Source organism: Octodon degus, unplaced genomic scaffold (assembly GCF_000260255.1).
Source record: "Octodon degus isolate 3935 unplaced genomic scaffold, OctDeg1.0 scaffold00152, whole genome shotgun sequence".
In the NCBI taxonomy this organism is placed as follows: domain Eukaryota; kingdom Metazoa; phylum Chordata; class Mammalia; order Rodentia; family Octodontidae; genus Octodon; species Octodon degus.
The window spans coordinates 3,767,235-3,785,053 of record NW_004524728.1 but is presented as its reverse complement, the minus strand read 5'-3'; the positions used below and the strand labels follow the sequence as shown (position 1 = coordinate 3,785,053).

At 38.4% G+C, this 17,819-nt stretch overlaps 1 pseudogene; it reads right to left on the bottom strand.

Moving 5' to 3' along the window:
• Positions 1-5,593: 5,593 nt before the first annotated feature.
• Positions 5,594-5,990, bottom strand: LOC101580818 (annotated as a pseudogene).
• Positions 5,991-17,819: the final 11,829 nt, after the last annotated feature.

The window sequence follows — 17,819 nt, the reverse complement described above, 5'->3', positions numbered from 1 at the left end:
TCTCTCTCTCTCTCTCTTTCCCTCTTTCTCTCTCTCTTTGACACATGATTTCCGTTTATCCTTCATAGCCACACTGACCTTGAATTCATGATTCTCTGGCCTGAGCCTCCTTCGTGCCTATATTGTAGGTGTGTGTTACCAGACCTGTCCTCTTCTTTTTTCTTCATTTTTTCCTTTGTATTTTGTCCATTTTCAGCCATGTAGAATGTCATTATTATCTATTTTGACAGGTATAGATTATCTTTCTGTAGTATTCTTGTATCTATTACACTGTTCATCATACACTTAGAATAAAAAAGCACCTTTAGGAAGGAAGGATTATTTGGGCTCACAGTTTGCAGACATTTTAGCCCAGAGTTGGCAGGCGCCAAGGCAGGGTGGCATGGCAGAAGAACATGGCAGAGGAGGAACAGTCCTTGGTGTGGTAGGCAGGAAACACCAGCCTTCTTCTGCCTCCCCACCTCCAACACTTTTTCCATCCACCAAAAAATGCATTTGTTGGTGCCACCCACACATTGGGTAAGGCTTCCCTCCTCAGTAAATCTATCACACCCAGAACTATGCTAATCAAATCAGTGTCCTAATTCACTGTCACACACCCATAATCCAGTCACTCCTAAAAGACCCTCTATAACCAAATGAAGGTTTGAGGGACAGGCATCTAGATATAAAACAAAACAGTTTCCTTGGAATTATTTCCAATACAATACAATTTCCATTGACTGGGGAGATAGCTCAGCAGCCTAAGTGCCTGCCTGGCATGCACTAGGACCTGAGTTCAATTGCCAATACTGCATGCAGTGTCTTCTTAGAACCCTGTGCAGGGCCCGGAACCAGGCACAGTGATGCAGTCCTGTAATCCTAGCACTGGGGAGTCTGAGACAGGAGGATCACTACAAGTCCAAGCTGCATACAAGACCCTGTACCAAATAAATAAGAGAAAAAAAAATATATATATATATATATATATATATATATATATATATATATATTTATGTATTTGGTACAGGGTCTCACTATGGCCCAGACTCAGTGGTCAGCTCAGCTCGCCCAGGGGCTGGGCCAGCACAGCATGTCAGGCAGGAATCGAACTCTAGTCCACTGCTCTTGCCTACGCAGGTGCTTAGTCCATTGAGCTTTATTGCCAGCCCTAACAAGTATATTTAAAAAATACAATACAATTTGCAAACAGCCTCATGTTCCACTTTCATGTTGAAATGGACAGTCTTATACAGTTTTGAAAAAGTAGTGTCGATATGACCACAGCTTCAAATAGTTCAATGTTAATTTCTTTTTATTATTCTTGTCATTAAAGCAAGAAAACTGGTTGGCTATAAACATGAAGACAGCAATACCCCATAGCAAAATTGGTATCACAGTTTGAATAGCAAGTGTGAAAATAAATACACTACAAAGAAGCACATCTTTACATATTTGAAGTGGAAGACTTATGTATAGTTAGTGAAACATCCTTCTGTGATGGCTCCCACTTCTAATTCCTGATGAGATGATGCCGGGTGGGCCTTGGACTCCCACATGTTACCCCCTCCAGCTCACGTCAGCAAGAACAAATCTTCCTTTTGACTCCTGTAAAATCATGCTTGGTTGCCATCCAAATGGAAGAGCAGTTTGTATTGAATTTTTATTTAAGTGACTTAAATATTTTCTCGCATACAGCATAATGTTGTTATAAAAAGGAATCTAACAATGATTAAATAAAAAGCAATAGCTATTTTTCAAACTCATTTGTAAATATAATTTTTGGATGTACACTGTTGTTTTAGTCACGGTGCAGGCCTTCTGCTCACCATTAAAGACTTTTATTTGTCAATGTAATTTATTCAGGTCTTAGAAAATCTGCTTGACCTTTTGGCCTGCACAGAGGTTTAGAGAATCCCACAAAGATGCTAGTGAGATCTGCCATGCAACAAAGGGCATTTGAGTCCGTGTAGCAGTAGGAAAGCCCAGGGATTCCTCCATCTCCTCCAGAGATGGTTTCTGTTTGTCTATTTTATGAACGCAGAATCTGTTTCTGTGTCATTCTCTAGTCAATGAATGTGTGAAAGAACCAGATACTACCTGGCTCATACCAAGGCCAATGTCTTTGTCCTAACATCTCTCTTTAATAGTCTGCTATTTTACTAAAAATTGCCAATATTGTGATGGTTTACCAATAATTATTTACTGCTTTAGATATCTTCTTTCACAGAATGATTAGAAAATAACTTCAAATTTAATAAGTAATCAGTATGCACATTAAGTTTTATTTGTCTCTTAACCTACTGCCTACCTCGTGATTTAATTGTTTTTTACTTGTATGTAGTGTGTTTGAGATAGTTACTCAGCTAGCAGAGGCGCTCCCTGTGGAGCCGGCGTCCTGCGGCCAGCTTGCTGCTGCTGTTCCTTCCTCATGTCCAGGTCTGCTTCCTCAGACGTGGTCCGTCAGCCAGCTCACCTGCGTGGCTGTCTCAGGGCACACTCGTAGGGCTGCGGGACTGTCGTGCACAGCACACATGTGCAGAGAGAGGGTTCCTGACCTGAGCCTTCCCTGGGGACTTTCATTGTAACACCATCCTCAGATTTCTCCCCAAGCCAGCTTCTCAGGCACTCCCTGCCCTGTTTCTCCACTTGTACCTGATTTTTGCATGTTCTTCATCTCCTTCTGCAGAGTGCTTATTTAAAACTAAATTTCTACCCTTCTATGTTAGAAAAAGAACATCTTCCTGTACCTTAGTTTGGCCCTTTTAGTCTTATTTCACCCAAGACAGAGCTAAACACTGGACAATCTACCTAGAACGAGTTGTCCCCAAAAGGCAAAAGCAGGAGCCCTTAGGATGCACTCAGAAATCCCCCTTCTCGGTGCGTTCAGGTAGGTTTGGAGGTGCTAGCTGTGGTTTGCGCTTCCCATCCACTCCAGAGGCCTCTCTAAGGGAGGTGACTCTGTAGAGGACTGACCCACATTCAGTGTGCCCTAGACAACGTGGTAGATGCTGAGACAATTTATTGTTTGTTCTCTTCATATTTTCTACTTTTCATAGTTAGCCTCATGCTTGAAATATCCAAATAAAATTTTTTTCAAATAAAATTTTTGAAAGACCCACATATCAACCTACTTCTATTTCTTTTTCTTTTTTCTTTTTTTTTAATATATCTTTAATGATTTATTAGATATATGCTTACTGGCAACATAATCATTCATGTTTATTGATGTAAAAGTGCTTTAAGTTCATCCTCATTTTGAAGAAAATTACAATATAAAGAACTCTGGGATGGGCTGAGTTTTCTCCTAGCACTTTGAAGATCAAGCTCCATTGTGTTCTGACTTCTTCAGCTTCTGATATGGTGACTGCTCCTCTCATTATTTCACCTGAAAGTAATGCACCCTTCCTCCAAGTGCTTTAGAGATATTTTCCCTGCATCTTCCTCTTGCATCAGTTTAACACCAATTATAATTAAATGCAAAAATATTCTTCTCTGGGAATCTAACTGCTCAATGTCAGATGTCAGAAAACTGAAGGCTTTCTCTAATGTTACTGAAGTAGTAGACTTTCTGCTCTTTCCTAACACTTCTCTATGTTTAGATAAAAGAATATTAGCCAATCATGGTAATCCCTGGACTCAAGAGGCTGAGGCAGGAGTATCTTCATGGGTTGGAGGATAGCCTGGGCTATGTGGCGAACACAAAGCTAGCCTGAACTGCATGGTAAAACCATGTCTCAAACAAACAAACAACAAAGAATGTCTATCAATATGCCTTTACAGTCACTGTTGCTCCTTTAGTAGCTGTTAATCTCTTCTAAATTATCTAATTATTTATCACTTCAGGTATTATAATATTCTGTTTAGAATTTCTACTCTTTGTGTCCTGTTTTTCTGGTTAGAACCTATATCTCTTTTTTCATTGTTACCTTATATTGCTTTAAGTCATTGAACATATTCATAAAACATTTTCAAGTTCTAGTATGGAATGTTTGAATCAGAAAAAAATAAGTATGTAATGTATGTTAATTACCTTAGCCATTCCATTACATGTATATGCATAGAAAATAGTGTTGTGCACGTTGAATATATAAAATCATTTCTTGCCAATTAAAAATACTTTTTAAGAAGAGGACAATAACAAATTTGCAGCTAAAATTTAAGCATGATGAGGCTTTGTTCTTCTAATTTTAACATCTGCATCACCTTAGGTCTTTTATTTTCCTCCCATTCCTCTCCAAATTTCTTCCCAGTCTTTCACAACATCTAGTAACACTTCACCTGGCACTCCATGCATGGCTATCCTTAGCCACTAACCTGCCATGAATTATCAAGAAAACTGTCTTCTCACCCCTTCCACCTCCTCACCTTTATTTTGACATAAGGCCACACAAGTTCCCACCATTAAAATATCCAATCCTCAGTCCATTTTGTGCTGATGTAACTGGATACTAAAGATTTGGGGATTGTTTGTTTTTGTTGTTGTTTGTTTTGTTTTGGTACTGGGCACTGAACTGAAGACCTTGCTTTTGTCAGGAAGCCATATGTACCACTTAGCTATATCCATGTCCATACTGAAGATTAAATGACTTGTGATGAGTAAGAAATCTTGCAGAAAACTTATTTCTAAGTCAATAAGCCATAAAGTCAAGACAAAGCATTATTTATGATTCATGAAAACAATTGCATTCCTGAGGCACAAATCATAGAACTATTGAAATTACCAGCTGGAAAAAACTTTGAGGATAAACCAGTCAATTGATAGATGAAGTCTTGTACAGCATACTGTTGTATTTTGCTTCCTAATTCACTCTGCCAGTCTATTTCTTTTAATTGGTCAATTAAGTCCATTTACATTGACGGTTATAATTAAGATGAACTGATTTATGTTTCACATGTTATTTACCTGTTGTTGTAAAGCTCTTTTTCTCTTGTGTTTAATTGTTTGCCCTATTTGGTGGGTTCTTTCCATTCTCATTCATGGAGTTGTGGTCATTTTGATCCCTCTCTAAAATGTCTTTTAGTAGTTTGTGTAGGGTTGGCTTTGTCATCATGAAATTCTTTAGTTGTTCTTTGTCATGGAAGTATTTCACTTCTCCATTAAACTTGAAAGAGAGTTTTGCAGGATATATCAGTCTGGGTTAGAATTTGTTTTGTTGCAAGACTTGTAGTACTTTGTTCCATGCTCTTCTTGACTTGATGGTTTGTGAAGAGAAATCCGCCATTATTCTGATGGGTTTTCCTTTAAATGTGATCTGTTTCTTTTCTCTAGTGGCTTTTAGTATACTATCCTTGTGCTGAATTTCTGGGATCTTGATTGTTATATACCTGGGTGTGGTTTTAATTGGGTTGATGTTATCTGGAGTTCTATATGCTTTGGTTACCTGAATGTTAGATTGTTGCCCCATATTTTGGAAGTTTTCTGCTATTACTTCTACCCATATTCTTTTTATATCATGTGTATTGGCTCCTTCTTTCTCATTGATGCCTATTAGTCTTACATTGGTTGTCTTTGCATCATCTTGCAGATGTTCAATTTTTTTCCTGCACCCTAGTTGTTGTTGTTTTTTTTCATTGTCCTAAATTTATTGACATTGCAGCATAGCAAAAAGATTCAAACAGCTTCATGTGCTGTTTTGAAATTCATCCCAATGGTAGGCTGTGTGACCTGCAGGTTGGAGAGGCTGCCAAAGTCCAAGAGCTTCAGCATTTTCTTAGTGTCAGGATCTATTTCAATGATTTCCTGATCCAAGGCTGAGACCTCAGGGACATAATTATCTCTCCTCCTCCTGCAACTTAGTGGAAATACCCCACACAGGGCACCTCTGTATCCACTTCATCAGATGTGTGACATAGCCTGCTATCTTGTTGCAGAGCTTCTTGCTGGGGATGATGGCGATTTCCTTGCACACGTGCTTGTTAGTGTGGAAGTTGTTTCCCAGGAGCGTATAGTACTTCTCAATGACCACACAGGCTGCCATCTTCACTGTCTTGGTCCGAACGCAGCCCATGTTGGCGGGTCCCAAGGAAAGAGCCCTAGTTGTTTTTAAGAGATCTTTTCTTACCTTCTTACTAGCTGCAATGGTGTCTTTAAGGTCTGAAAGTCTATTTTCACTTCCATTCAAATGGTTTTGTCAGCTTGTGATTGAGGTTTTAATTTCCTGTATATCTCTTTGAATCTGCTTCATGCATTTTATTTCTTTCCTATATTGCTAATTCAAAGTTTCCATCATTTTTCTGTTTTCCTCTATTTTATCAGTGTCTTCTTTAGAAGCATGTACTACTTCTTTAATTATAGTTATCATTTTTTTTTACTTCAGAAATTATTTCTGATCTGATTTCCTCTATACCTTTCTGCAGCTGTTTCTTTGCTTCAGACCCTATTATTTCAGAGATTTCAGGTGTGTGATTTCCAATTTCTTCTATGATATTGTCTTCTGCATTTGTTCTAAGTGGGCTTGAGGCCTGAAGAAAATTTATTGACTCACAATTTTGGAGTATGGGACCTCCAGTATCACATTGCCAACATCTAGAAAAAGTTCTTATGCCTGCTTCATCCTGTAGTGAAAGAACAAAGGGTAAAGAGAGAAAGGAAAAAAAAAAAGAAATTAACTTATAGCTTATAATACTTAGCTTTCTGTTACTATAACAAATTACTTGAAATGGTCAATTTATAAAGAAGATTTACTTGAGATGATGGCTTCAGTTCCCTACTGTATTGGTTGAGTCCATTGTTTGGGGGCTGTGATGACATACAACATCCTCACAAATAGCATATGGAAGAGCACAGCTGATCACTTCATGGAAGATAGGAAGCAAAGAAGAATGGCAGAAAGAAGAATCCCTTTAAGGACAGATGCCCAATGATCTAAATCCCTTCCACTAAGAACCTGAAGATTCGTCTGCCTCCCCAGTAATCCACACATTGGTGACCAACCCTTTAACACCTGGGCCTGTAGGGAACATTTAAGATCCAAACCATACCATTCCACCCTGGACCCCCAAAGGCTAATTAATGTCCATTCCACAAGGCAAAAGCGTTCAGTCTCATTCCAGAAGTCCCCAGACTCTTAAGAGCTACAGTATTGTTCAGAAACCCAAGTTCATATTCTCTTCTGAGACTCAAGATAAACTCTTAACTGTGAACTCTGAAAAAAAATTTAAGAAGTTGTATCATTCCAAGGTACAAAGCTAAGGGTAAACATTTCTATTTCTAAAGAGAAAAAGGAAGGATCAGACAAATACAAGACCAAAGTACAGGCAGTCAAACATTAAATCTGGCAGCTCCACATCTATGTAGCCAGGTGCATAATGGACTGAAGTAAGCATCAGTGGATGGACCTGGCCAGCTCTAATCCAACAGAATGGCTGCAGCAATATCCTAGGTCACTGCCTTGGGTCAGTTCTCCTCACTGCCGGAAGCTGTTTTCAGCAGGCCTTCCATGTTCCTGTTATCCCCTAATTCCTGGGCTTCAACTGAAGCTTCAATTTTGTTTTCACAAATTTATACATCACCCTCTCGGGTTCTGTGTGAGGGATTCTGATTCCCTTGAATCACAGTCTGGTTTTTGAGGTTGACCTTTGAAATCTTGGTGAAAACCCCAAAGATGCCACAATTCATGCATTTTGTGTACCAAAAAAAAGACCAGCATCACATGGACAGAGTCAAAGTCTGGCACCATGATGAGCTCTACTGAACATGCCTTGATGCAGAGCTGCAGCTACCCTGAGCAAGGAGCAGTTAATCCCAGAGACACAGCTCTGTAGGCAGCTCTGTGCGAGAACCGTGCCCTAAGACTTTTGTTAAGGAAAGTTTTCAGAGACTAGTCTAATCTTTAGTACCTTCCTAAGAGCTAGGATCTTGCCAATTGTTGAGATGCCCTCAAGGCCTCTTTCTCCCTATCCTGGGACCGAGAACTCCGCTCCTGTGCCATGGTGCTCAGCATCACACCCTCCTGGGCCACTGCTTTTATTTCATTCTTTTTCTCACAACTTTTCAAATTTTCCATTTTTTTTCTCACAATTCTCCCTATAAGTTTTACTATGAACAGCCAATAATCTTCATGCTTAAATACTGTGTGGCCCTGAAATGTCTTCCATCAGAGCAATTAGCCCATCACCTTTACATGAAACCCACAAACTCTCAGGCATGGACAAAATGCAAACAAGCTCTTTAGTCAGATAACAAGAATGCTCTCTAGTACAATTTCCAGCAGAGCCTGATTTCCATCAGAACCCTCACTTGCCCAACCTTTACTTTCTTTGCCCCTCAAGCTCTGCCTCAAGCATTCTACACTTTCTCTAGCCTGTTCTCCAAACTTTTCAAAATTCCTCCCACAAACCAAATCCACAGCCTTTTGAACTGCATCATCAGATATAACTGCAATATGGCTCTACTTCTGGTACAAATTTTCTTAGCCTTCTACCATTGTGATAAAATATCTTTAAAAAATCAATTTATAAGGAGACAAGGTTTACTGTGGCTTACAGCTCCAGGGCACAGCTGTCTCGGAGCCTGTGGCACAGTCTCAAGTCCACTGATAATCAACATTCATCTATTCAGGAGCATGGAGACCTCATGATTTAAACATCTGCCATTTAGTCCCACCAATCACCAGGATCAAATTGGTATTAAGTTTTCAACGTATGAATTTGGGTCAACATATTGTATTCAATATTCTTCCACCAGTGAGAAACAATACCAATCTGTAACAGAAAGCCAATCAGAAAGCCAAGGTGATCTATTTTACATGGAGCATTGTATCCTTCCTTCTTCCAAGGACCACAATATTGATCTGTCTGCTGCTCACTGTCACAAAACAATTACTTGACAGATGTCACCCAGTTTTATTGTCATTTTCATCAAAAGGACAATCCCAGTACCAATTACTATGTTATAGCCAGAATTGTCAATCTTTTCTTTAGGTGGTTAAGGCATTTTCATCATACTTAGAAAGGATACACAATTTTTTGTCTGTTAAGCATGTTGCCTCAAAACTACTGTTGTAATTAATGATAAAACAAATGGTATTAATTTTATTTAGATTTATTCTACCTATTAAAATTGAAAAGCTAGGACAGGGGAGATAGCTCAGTAGAATAAGTGCTTGCCTGGCAAGCACAAAGGCCTGAATTCAATCCTCTGTCCTGCCAAAAATAAAAGAAAGAAAGAAAGAAAGAAAGAAAGAAAGAAAGAAAGAAAGAAAGAAAGAAAGAAAAATAAAATTGAAAAGCTGAAAGACTGGCCAAATACTTCAGTGGTTTAAAGTGCCTGCAAGCAGGTACAGAGACTGGGGGTTGGATCCATGGGCCTGCTGTGCCTGCCCAGCCCCTGGAGCACTCTGAGATGGCTATTGAGACTGGGTATGGTGGCACACTCCTGTAATCCCAGCTCTTGGGAGGCTGTAAACAGGAGACTCACTACCAGCGATCTAGTAGTGAGACCCTGAACACCCTGCAGACCCTTCCCTAAAAAGTACAGGAAAAAAATTTGAAAAGCTGAAATAATGGACTTAAAGAGTATATACATTTAAAAGGGTATTGGTATATTTTTGCTAAATCTTTTCAAATTAAAAATACTGTGTTAATTTAAAAATATGCCCATGAGCTCTCTAAAACTACCCTTGAATCTTGATTACATGCAGCAACTTGCTTCTCGTAAATAGCATATTATGGAAGGGGCCATCTGTGACATTCAAGTTTAATTCATAGGAGATATTTTGCTTCCACAAATTCAATTGCTAAGCATGCAATGGGAATATAATGACCAGGATTTACTTAAACAAAAACAGATCCACACCCTGAGTCTTCACGGTTCACCAGATATGCCCCCTTTTTACATAACAAGGGCATACTGCAAAGGTATTATGTCAGAGATATCAAGATTGGCTTAGGAAGAAAGGAGGAATGGCTGTTGTGGATGTCAATAGTGTTCGTTACTGGTTTAGTTCATGTCTTCTGTGATATCCTAGGAACATTCAGCACAGTTCTTCTGATGCTTTTTCTGCAGCATTTAAAAATTTGGGAGCTTGGGTAGAGGCTGATTTCAGAACTTCATTTTCAATTTCATTCATCATAAGATGTTATTACACAAGAGATCATATGATAGCATAAGGAATCATATCATGGGAGAACAAAACCTGATAAAATATCTGGAGTTAACAACTTCAAGACACACAAGTTTAGAAGATTGAATAATGCTCCTTTTGTGTCTTTCTAAAAGAGAACATTTTCCCACAAGTCATACAACCAAACTCCTCCTACCTGTTCCTTCATGAGTAGATGCTCTTGCTCCCTCCTCAATCACAAAGAGAACAGAGGAGGGTTTGCTCCAACAAGATTGATCAAGACTCAGTCCCCGCTGGCATGGTGGTGCTCGCCTGCAGTTCCAGTGCTCAGAAGACTAGGCAGGAGGATTCTTGTAAGTTCAAGATCAGTCTGGCCTACAAAGTCAGCTCAAGGCCAGCCTGAACTGTATAGTGAGACCTTGTCTCAAAAAGTAAAGACTCAGTCTTCTTATGAAGAGGGACTCAACCTCTCTCTCTTGGATTCACATGCTTGAAGGAAATTGGTGTACTCCTGAGAGGAATATGTTTATGGGGGCCTGGGAAGGGTCAGCCATCAGCTATTCTATGGAGAGCACCATTCGTTGCAAATTACTGAATATGATGAAGCTTTATTTCCTTTTCTACAAGGGAACGCTAGCATCAATTCCATTGAGCTAAGAGAATTAAGCAAGATAATGGTTCTAAAGTGCTTAGTGAAGAACTCAGCATACTGTAACGGTTCAATAAATGGTAGTTATGATTATGTTCATTATTACAATTAGTAATAGCCATCAACAAAACTCAGCCAATACTTTAGGATGCATATTTATTGCTATACACTGGGATTAAAAGGAAAAATTGTAGGACAAGTTCATTAAGTATAATGATCCTGTGGGAAGACCTGCATTTTGTAAGCTGACTTCACAGCTATAACACTACAAATTAAATCCTGCCCAATATGTAAATAGCTTTTTGATATACATCTGCTGCCAAATTCTCTGGGAAACTCCACCGTTCCCAGTGGGAGTATTTTGAACGTTTTTAGAAGCCTGCATGGCCATTTACACTAAACTTTAAGATCAACAAGGGCACAATTAAGTCATCATTTCTTTCTTATAAATTACATGACTTGAAATCTTTTTCCTCCAAGTAATACATGCAGCAAATAAATATGAAAATTTGTTTCATGTGACACATTTAAGATACCAAGAAATATATTGGAAATCTAAGTCATACTTTCTTTTTCTAAAAGAGCCTGGCATTGCGCCTTCATCTCAGAGGTAAGTAAAATCACAGGCTAACACTGTTTTATTTTTTGCTCTATTGAAAGCCTTGTAGCTTTTTTATCTAAGTACTCTCTGAATTATTTTAATGCTTCAAATTCTCCAAGTATTGCATTGGAAGAAAGATAGCCTCTTTAATTAATGGTGGTGAGAAAACTTGGAATCACATGTAGAAGATAGACTCTAGATCTATCACTTGTATCACACTAAAATCAAAGTAGATTAAAAAAAGTCTAAATGTTAAGCCAGAAACACTTGACATTAAGTGACGTGTATCAGGCACACAGGCTGAATTATTGAAAGGCATAGTCAAGTACTTTCTGCACAGAACTGAATTGCACAGGAACTAGCTCTGAGAATCAACAAATGAAATCACTGAAAGTAAAAGGCTTGTGAACAGCAATGGAGAAACCTCTCTACTCTTCTCTATAATCAAGAGTAGAGAGAATCCATAAAATGAAAAAAGTTACCTTCTCTGATAGAAAACCAATGTGTAGAATATATAAAGAGTTATTTAAAATTAGGCCCCCCATATAAAAGACCCAACCCAAAATAGATAACTGAAATGAATAAATATTCCTGAGGAAGAAATGTAATAAATATTCAGGGGAAAAATAGTTCAACATCTCTGGCCATTAGAGAAATTCACACTAAAACAGCACTGAGATTCTGTCTTACTCCTGAAAGAAGGATCATCAAGAAATCAAGTAATCTCAAATGATATTGAGGCTTTGGCCCAAAATGAACATGCCTACATTGTGGGAAACATAAACTAGTGCAACGATTGTGAAAATTGGTATGGAAATGCTTCAAAACATTAAAACTAGAGTTCCATTCAACTTACTACACCCCTTCTAGGGATCTTCACCAAAGAGTTAGACATCATATTTCAGAGATGCACACAAGTCCATGCTACGCCAATATAAATCATGATAGTTACATCTTGGATGTGGCTTATATGCCCACCAACATATGACTGGATAAAGGAAATAGGGTGTCAGGACACAACAGAGGACATCTCTTCCTTAGAGAAGGATGCACTTGAGTTATTAGGAAATGGATGCACCCTCAGACCTTCATGTTAAGTGAAACGCATCAGACATACAGCTTAAACATTGTGTGATTTCTGTTATAGGAGAATACCAAAATATAAATAATGAGCAAAACAAAAGACAATAAATAGGGGGAAATATCTTTTGCAAATGGGAAGGGACCAAGTAATTCTCCAAGTACTCAGGATAAATATAATTATATATGAACAAATATATGCATAGAAGTGGGACAGGAAAAGGTAAAGAAATCTGTAATGACATCTCAGGTTGATCATGGACTTTAATTTCAATGACAGGAACAGTTGCTAACATTTCCTGATTGCATTCTCTCCACACAGGTTTTACACTGATATTTTCTGTCCTATTCCTACAGTAACTCTTCAGGCCAGTACTATTTTCTTTGTTCTATGAAGAACCTAAGTTCAAAGACTATAAGTACTCTGCCAGGGAGACCCATGCAGTCAACCACAGGAAGGTAGAATTTATCCCTAGGCCTACTCCACAGGCTTTTGGAGACACACCCCATGACCATCCAAACAGGCAGAGACAACAAATCAAATGTTCTAACAAATAGAGGCTTCCACTCCTTACTGTTACTTACTAAAATGAAAAGAGGAGGATAAGGCACGGTGGCTCCTACCTGTAATCCCAGAACTCAAGAGGCTGAGGCAGGAGGATCACTGCAAGTTTGAGGCTATCCTGCACTACTAAGTAAGTTCAGGGCTGGCCTGGGCTACACAGTGAGAACCTGTCTAAAAAGGATAAAAAGAAACAGGAAAGAACACAAGAGATAGAATGTGTACACACGTACACACACAATTTAGAATAGGATTTCACTACTAGAAGAATTGCTGTGTGAGATTTTCATCAAACCACTGTGTGTCTTCTGCTAAATTAAATAGTAATTCTGAGTGTATATGAAAAAAATTTCTTATAATAGACTATTAGGTGACTGTCAAAATTTAGTAAAAGCAAATAAAAATATTAAAATATGTTAGTTTTTTAAAGTCATTTAAAAAATAACTTAAAAACTAATGTAACAGATTTTTTGAATAACAAGTATAAGATAAAGTAAAATTTGATTTGTTTGTGCACTAATATAGCTTCAGATGCAAATAGTTTGGCTTTTTGATTGTTATTGGACAAGTAGGGTAACTGCACAGCTTTTTTGTGTTAGAACAACTATTTACCACAGCATTTAATTTACTTTAAAAATTAAAGTAAATATTCAAAAGTAAATATTTAAATATAATTGAGTAGATAAAACTAAATTTAATTTCCAAGAAGGTAAAGCATTCCATATTAGGAAATTTCATAGACTCTAGTGATGACAACACAATTAAAATTAAAAATCATGAGAAAACAAAACAAAAACAAAAATAAGAAAACCAAATAGAGGTCTTCTGGTTTTGTTTCAGTTGTATACAATGTTAGTTATATACAAACTTATATACAATGTTTATAGTCTATTTCCACAGAGGTCTGATTTGCCAGTAGCTGGATTCTTTAAGAAACGTAACAAGTTTCCCAAGTGTCAACAACAGAAGCCTATTCCCTCTCTTGACTCTACCTTTCCCCACTAGAGCTCACTTCTTTATGAGCTCCTTCTGCCCTGCATTTTTGCTTGAGGACCCAGTTAGGGGCAATGAAATAAGTCTGCTTTTTTCAGTCATTCTTGCTACCACTGAAAATTATTCCCATGAACATCGCTGGGAAAACATTTTGTCCTGCTCAAGACTTCACTTCTTCCTTTGCTCTCTAGTTTTGCTTGCCATAGTAGACATGGTCTTCCAAATTGAAGGCATTGGGGCTGGGGAAATAGCTCAGTGGAGTAAGCACTTCCCTGGCAAGCTCCAGGGTCTGAGTTCAATCCCTGGTTCTGCCGAATTGAGGGCATTGTAGAGAGGTAAATAAGACTGATAAACATAAGAAACCAAATTCCAAGTTTCCTCCAGGTGGCTACAATTTAATTAATTTCTAACACCTTGTTGCCTCTTGGGTTTCTTTTTATTCTCAGATAATGGCATTCAGCTCTGTCTTGTGGCTTCCTTTATTATTAAATGGAGGCAACTTTTCATTTATTAATTAGTTTGAAATTCACTTTTATCATATTATAAATGATTTCTTTCTACACGGACAAACACTGAGAAAAGTCCTCAAAGACAATGTTTACAGAGGCCTGTAAGCTTCTAACATCCATACTGAAGAATGGCATCTCAGCTAGACACAGTGGCCCATTTCCGTAGTCCAGCAATCTGGGGAGGCTGAGGCAGAAAGATCATAATTTCAAGTCTAGCTTGTTCAGCACAATGAATCAGTGAAAGTCTATCTCAAAATTGTCAAAATATTGAAACAAAAAAGCAGCTGATGCAGCAGGCGCTAAAGTTCTGCTTTCAATCCCCAGAGCTCTCTCTCCCCACAAAAAAGTAATGTCTCAAGAAATGATGTCCAACTTTCACAGAAACAGTGTTCTAGGAATTCCATTGGGGGAGCTACAAGAACTGTAGCTTCTTTAGTATCCTAGTGTTGGTGCCAGCTTGATATTTTCAAGAAGACAGTGGGCACACTTAACATATTTAGTTCAAAGTCTCCCAGCAAAATTGATAGTAGCCTGTCAATAATATTAATGCCATTTTATAAATAGTAAATTGGGCATCTTATAAAATCCATGAGGACATTTAGAACACCATAAAAATGAAGGCTTTGCACATGTCTCGCTCTTATGGTTTTATTCTCCTTGCCTAGAGAGGAGTGAAAGAACAAAAATGATGGAGGAAGGTATTTGTTCAGAATTTAAAGGTCTTTTTAGGTAGCTCTACTGTAGAGTCCAAATTCTAAAGGAAGCTAAATCTGTAGATAACAGATTTTAAGTTTTGCTCATGCCAATACTTTTCCAAGTGATGAAACTGTATTTCAGAAAGTAGAACGAGGCAGTGCAGACACAGCTGAATTTTATTTCAATGAATTTAATTCCTCAAGTGAATATAGTTATGGAAAATAAAGCTCTAATATTTCTTTATTGATATGGTGACCTAAATTTTACCCCTTTATCTTGGCCCCAAGAAAGGAAAACTACAAATTTTGAAGTCTCTCTTGTGTTTTATCATGACGTTCAGTGCAAATTCAAAGATTTGAGAATCTCTTCTCAGGAGACAACCAGAAAATGTAATTTGCTGTTAGGTTACACAGTCTAATCACAAACAGGCACTGACTAGACTTTAAAGTAATCACTGTGATGGGCATTGCATTATTAACTATTAATCAGAAAGGCCACAGTTATATACTTCTCTTTACAAATTTATTTCAAATAAGTTTTTTTTTCTAGAGAAGTTGTGTTAGGTTTTTCATAATAGTTGCATTTCTTTTTCTTTCAAATAAACAAGCTTTGTTCAAACAAAATCAATTACCTATCCAGAAATACATGGTCTCGACATTTTAACTTTAATATTTCACAATTTTTGTGCATTTTTGTAGTGCATGTCTATATCCCTCTCATTACTGGGACAAAATACCTGACACCCAAAATCAAGGAAGGAAAGGTTTGATAAGCTCACAGTTAGTGAAGGTTTCAGTCCATACTCCGCTGACTCCAAGGCAGAGTGGCACAGGGCAGAGGGCAGCAGCTCAAGGCTGCAGACAACAGCAAAGTACAAGGGAGGAGCAGTGGCTGGGCAACTTCAAGCCTTTCTCCCTCCCTCATATTGTATGCAGGCCATCTGCTTCAGGACAGGTGTAGTACTCATACCCATAATCTCAGCATTGGATCATGAATTAATCACAAACTAGAAGTTGCCCCTTTGACTACATGAGGTTTTAGGGGACAAGTAGACACAAACCTTAACACAAGTTTGTTCAAAAAAAAAAATCAAATACCTAGCCAGAAATACATGGTGTCTACATTTTAAATTTAATCTGTACCAATTTCTGTGCACGTCTGCAGTGTCCCTCTATGCAGTAGGTGTGGGTGCGCAGCACAGCCTAACTCATCATCCTCCTTTCTCCCTCGGTCTCTTGGTCCCCTTCTCACTTAGAGGAAATATACCTCCCTGTTTCTTCCCACAGGAAATACCTACCTTTTATTTTGCTCTTTAATTATATTTGGGGTTTCTTATATAAAAAACAGGGAATATTTCAGGTGGTGTGTCTGATTTGTTTCACTTGATAATATGGTCTCAAGGTGTATGCTTTTTCCTACAAATGACTCAAGTGCATCTTTCTTTAAGGCATAGTAGTATTCCTGTGTGTCCAAATACATTTTCTTTGTCTATTCAACTACTGACAGTTATATAGACTTTTTCCAAGATGCAGCTATTGTGAGTTCTGTGGCTGTAAACATGGACAACATGCATTACAACAGCATGGGGGTTTTTTTGTGTTTTTTTAACTCAGGAAGACACATAGTAGGGGAATGGATTGGTCAAATGGAGTTTCTAATTTTATTATTTTAATTTTTGTACCACATTTTCCTTCCTATAAAAATGTGAAAACAAACAGGAGGCTGAGGCAGAAAGATTGCTATAAGTTATAGGCCAGCCTTGGCTATATAGTGAGACCTTGTCTCAAAAATGAATTATAAATATATATATATATATATATATATATAGAGAGAGAGAGAGAGAGAGAGAGAGAGAACAAAACATTTTTTTATTTTAATGTATTTGGTACAAGGTCTCACTATGCAGCTTGGACTCATGATCCTCCTGTTTTCAGCCTCCTCAACACTGAGATTACAGGCATGCACCACCATACCAGGTCTCAGTGGCCAGCTCAGAACACCTGGGGTCAGGGCAAGTGCAGCATGTGGTGCCAGGGATTGATCCCAGTCCCTGTGCTTGCCAAAGCAGGAGCTTAGTCCACTAAGCTATCTCACCAGGCCCAAAACATTTTAAACAAAAGTAAATGTCTTACATATATAGTTTATTTTTCAAGTTTAACTAGGTCATATAACTGTGAAATGGTTTTTCCCCATCATCTTCCTCCCTCCATCTTCTGTGTCAAATTCCCCCTGCAGGTCAGTAGTAAATCATAATTCTATACCAAATTTACTGGTTAAGCTGTGTTGCTAAAAACCCAGCTGGATGTGTCCTTCCTGGTCACAGTAAACTGCACTTGCAGTGGCAGCTGGAAGCCTCCCCGCGGCCTCGTGGTGCCTTCCAGGTGCTTCCTCACAGGTGCAGGCAGGTGCACCCACACTGGCCATTGCACAGCAGTGGCCGGAAGCACAGCAATCAAAATTTGGAGGCTGTGTGGGAGGAGCTCCGGATCACACTTGCCTTCTCTGGTGCCCCTGAGCACTTTCCTGATGGTCACTAAGCTTGCCTGGCTCATTTTATGCTCTGCTAACAGCAACAGTTATTTCTTAATAAATAGAAAGTTGTTTCAATAAGTAGGAGCTCACTGGGTTCGCCTTTTTAAAAGGTAAATCAGTCAGGGTCGGCCACTGCTGCTAAATTTCAACA